Raw genomic sequence first — 4,595 nt, 5'->3', positions numbered from 1 at the left:
TAAAGATTAGTTGAGTGAATTCATGAATGAATGAAAGCAAAGAGGACATTACAGTAATTTAATATAATTAAGCTCTGGGAATTATCAGTTATAATTTACAAAACTTTAAATAGGGATTGGAGAAAGAGTGAAAGTGCTTCCTGGGAAGTTGGAAGAGTAAGGAGCTACAGGGTTTATTCTGCCATGAAAAAACAGAGTAGACAAACAGAAACTGTCTGAAACAACTATTCTCAGGCTCCAGAAGCCAGGGAAGCACTGTCTAGTATCCAGGGAAGAGTGAGAACGAGAGACTAAGAAAGCGCAGGGACAGTTACCGGACATTGTATGTCCTCCCATGACCCACTGGGTGGACTGTGGGAGAGTGTGAGCTATGATGTGGACCATGGACCATGAGGTGCAGCGGTGCTCAAAGATTTATTCACCAAATGCAATGAATGTCTCATGATGATGGAGGAGGTTGTTGTTATGGGGGGAGGAGTGGGGTGGGGGGTGGGGGGATATGGGGACCTCATATTTTTTGAATGTAACATTAAAAAAAATAAAGACAAAAAATATTTTTATAAAAGCTATAACAGAAACAAATAAAAATCTTAGAACTAAAAAAAATCTGTAACTCACTTCATCATGGCTGCCAGCACCCATCCCCCACTCTCAGGTTGAACAGCCTCAGGTCTGGTCCCTGATTAGCTGCTGCAAAAAGATAGGGATGGAGAACTCTCCTCCCCAAGAACAGGCGTGGGGGAGGGGCATGGCTGAGTACTGACAATGGCTTTTTAAAAAAATTTTTTTATTCCTCCCCATATCTCCAGATGGCTCCCTCATCTGTCTGCTTGTTGTCTGCTCATCTTCCTCAGGAGTCACCAAGAACCAAACCTGGGACCTCCCATATGGGAGATGAGTGCCCAATTGCTTAAGCCATTGTGGTTTGTTGTGGCTCACGTTCTTTAGGAGGTACTGGGAACCAAACCCTGGACCTTCCACATGGGAGACAGGCACCATTGTTTCAACTTCAATTCTGCACCAGAGCTGGAGGTAAAGGAGGTTTAAATACTCACTGTCACCTTAGGACCACATGAAACAGTTTGCTGAGGAATATCATTTGCTGACCAGGACAGAAAAGCACAGCCTCAGAAAGCCAAGAAAAGGCCTTTAGGCACCTTTCTGACCCTCTCTCCAGGGTTCTTTGGAACTGGCCTGCACCCCTTTCAGGAGTCCCCTTCTGGCCCTTTTGGCTAGGAATTCCTAACTGGGGAAAGTCCTCTCCAGGGTGATCCCCCTCCCATAATTTGCCTTCCAGGCAAAAGCAGCTAGAGGCAAAGAAAGGAGAGAGAAAAATATAATAAAAACTATAAAGTCAAAACACAAACAAACAGAAGACAGCAACATTCCCAGAGAAGGAACAGAAGAAAGGAAACTTTCTCTTGTAGTTAAAACAATTGCACAAGCACAGCAATCTTAAAAATTGTATCACATAACTAGGGTAAGAAACTAGGGTTGAAGAGTTGAAGAAATCAGAGCTATTAAACATGGGTAATTTTAAGGGCCTAGAATAAGTCAAACCAAGTGCCAAAGAAGAGCTTTAACACAAAGCTAATCTACAAAAAAGCCCAAGACAAGAGAGAGAAGCTAACATTCATAAAGAAGTCATCCAAGATAATCAGAGGCCTAGTTATCAGCAAAAAATTATAAGCCATACTTAGAAACAGGAAGATATGGCCACACCCAATGAACAAACTTAAAAGTCAGAAGAGAGAGGATTTAGAACAACTAATCAGAAATGTTCAAACTAATCCCTAACTCAATTCAAGGAGAGGAAAAAAATATGACTAAGGATATAAAGGATATTAAAAAGAAAAAGGGTGAGGATAAAGAAGAATGTTAAAGAAAGAAAACAAGCATAACAGAACTTATGGAAATAAAAGACAAAATAGGAGGGATTAAGAATACTCTGGGGGCATACAATAGCAGATTTGAATGGGCAGAAGAAGGAATCAATGAACTGAAAGATAGGACATTTGAAATTTTACAGACAGAAGAGATACAGAAAATAATGGGGAAAAAAACTGATCAGGAGAATCTCAGCTAAACATTCAGTCACCATTCTGTGGCTGCTCCATGCATCTGACAGAGCAACTAATTCTCTGTTCTAACTCTCATAAACAGATACTGAAAAATGGAAGTGACAACCAGATTGGCATGGAATGAGGAAAAGTCTGCAAAAGCTACATGAAAAGGTTTCCTTGAGTGTTCTTTATAAATCTTTTGTTCATGGATTTAGCATTAAAAATTTGATTCAAAGATGCAGTCACCAGGGACCCACTATCACAGTCATATATTCACATGAAAATACTTTTGGAGTCTTTATGCTTGAGCACTATCCTACAGTCTGTGAAGATTCTGAAGAACCAAAGCTTTCTTTCTGTTTTTTTATTTCCAAAGGAGAACAACACAACAGAAATGCCAACTTTTTTTTAATAGACCACCTACAATTACTGTTGAAGAATTGAAATTTTATTTCTGTGATTCTGAGAGTTTCTCTTTAGGACAAAGTCAAATATAAATCCTTCCATGCATGAACAATTTCAAGTAAACTCTTGGCATAAGTATTGTGAGTGTGAAGTTTTTTGAACTGAAGGAATTAACAATAATCTAGGAAACATACAGAGGATAAAGGAAGTTACATAACACAGAAAGAACCTCCTGACAGATCTCAGAACCTACAACCCCATTGCAGACTTGGTCCCAGAAATACATATTCTCTTGCTGGATCCAACTGGGTCTGGAAATTCCAGTTTTTTCAATTCTGTGAAGTCAATTTTCTGAGGCCATGTGACTCACCAAGCTATAACAGGATCCGATATCACCAGCATTACTGAACAGTTTAGAATATATTCCATTAAAGATAGAGAATAGGGTACATCTCTGCCTTTTATATTTTGTGACTCAATGGGACTGGCTAAGAAAGGGGGAGTAGCATTGTGTGTGGATGACATACCTCACATCTTAAAAGGTTGTGTGCCTGACAAATATCAGTTTAACCCCCATAAACCAATTATGTCCAATCATCCTGACTTCATCAGCTCTCCATCACTGAAGAAAAGGATTCACTGTGTGGTGTATGTCTTAGATATCAACTCTATCAATGAAATATCCTCTAAAATGGTGTCAAAGTTCAAAAGAGTTCAAAAAGAAGTTTTAAACTATGGTATAGCACATGTGGCCTTGCTTACTAAAGTGAATAATTGCAATGAAGTTCTTCAAGAGAACCTTCTAAACATGAATAGATCTATGACTTATCAAAGCTAGATATTGAATGTCAACAAAATGCTAGGCGTTCCTCTTCTGAACATCTTGATGGTTGGAAATTATGCCTCAGAGTGGGAGCTGGACCCTTTAAAGGATGTTCGAATCCTCTCTACACTGAGGCAGATGTTGCAGGCTACAGATGACTCCTTAGAAGATTTGCCTCTTGAGAAAACAGATGAAATTACAAGAGCATTCCAGTTCTGCACATGATATCAACCATTTCAACCCTCACACTTGGCCCAAACCTGGATTGGCATCTCTGACTAGAATCAATCTTGCTGACAGCCTCCTTCATTCTTTGCTTTTGCATTTGTTCACATGTTTTGTTTTCTACCCCTGACAGTATCTGACTGACAGTTTCTTCTACAATCAGTAATATCTTAAGTCTAAAGGCAAGCTCCTATCAATATTGGATCAAAATATGCCAACAACACTCTGCATTTCTTTTTTTTTTTTGAATTTTTTTTATTGACTTTGTAATAATATTACATTAAAAATATATATGTGAGGTCCCATTCAACCCCACCCCCCCCCCCCCTCTCCCCCCCCCAACAACACTCGTTCCCATCATCATGACACATCCATTGGATTTGGTAAGTACATCTTTGGGCACCTCTGCACCTCATAGACAATGGTCCACATCATGGCCCATACTCTCCTCCATTCCATCCAGTGGGCCCTGTGAGGATTTACAATGTCCAGTGATTACCTCTGAAGCGCCATCCAGGGCAGCTCCATGTCCCAAAGACGCCTCCACCTCTCATCTCTTCCTGCCTTTCCCCATACCCATCGTCCACCATGTCCACTTTTCCCAATCCAATGCCACCTCTTCTATGTGGACATTGGATTGGTTGTGTCCATTGCACCTCTATGTCAAGAGGAGGCTCAGATTCCACATGGATGCTGGATGCAATCCTCCCATTTTCAGTTGTAATCACTCTAGGCTCCATGGTGTGGTGGTTGTCCTTCTTCAACTCCATCTTAGCTGAGTGTGGTAAGTCCAATAAATCAGATTGTAGGTGCTGGAGTCTGTTGAGGCTCAGGACCTGGCTATCACATTGTCAGTCCAGAGATTCAAATCCCTTAAATATATCTTAAACCCCAACATTAACTGCACCTCCAGCACATTAGCATGAAAGGCTTATGAAGGGAGATCCCATCTGAGTCCAGATTCATCACACATAAACACCATTTCTAAGCATTTCTGTATCATTTACAATTTGGTTTCTGGGACACCTTTCTAAACCTACAAAGGCAAAACAAATTGTTCCCTTCATTATTCTCCTATA

At 40.3% G+C, this 4,595-nt stretch overlaps 1 pseudogene; it reads left to right on the top strand.

The window, feature by feature from the left end:
• The first annotated feature begins 2,144 nt into the window (after positions 1-2,144).
• On the top strand, positions 2,145-3,516 carry LOC101447443 (interferon-induced protein 44-like pseudogene; annotated as a pseudogene).
• The last annotated feature ends 1,079 nt before the right edge of the window (positions 3,517-4,595 follow it).

This window comes from Dasypus novemcinctus, chromosome 1 (assembly GCF_030445035.2).
Source record: "Dasypus novemcinctus isolate mDasNov1 chromosome 1, mDasNov1.1.hap2, whole genome shotgun sequence".
NCBI lineage: Eukaryota > Metazoa > Chordata > Mammalia > Cingulata > Dasypodidae > Dasypus > Dasypus novemcinctus.
This window is presented reverse-complemented; position numbering and strand designations above follow the sequence as displayed.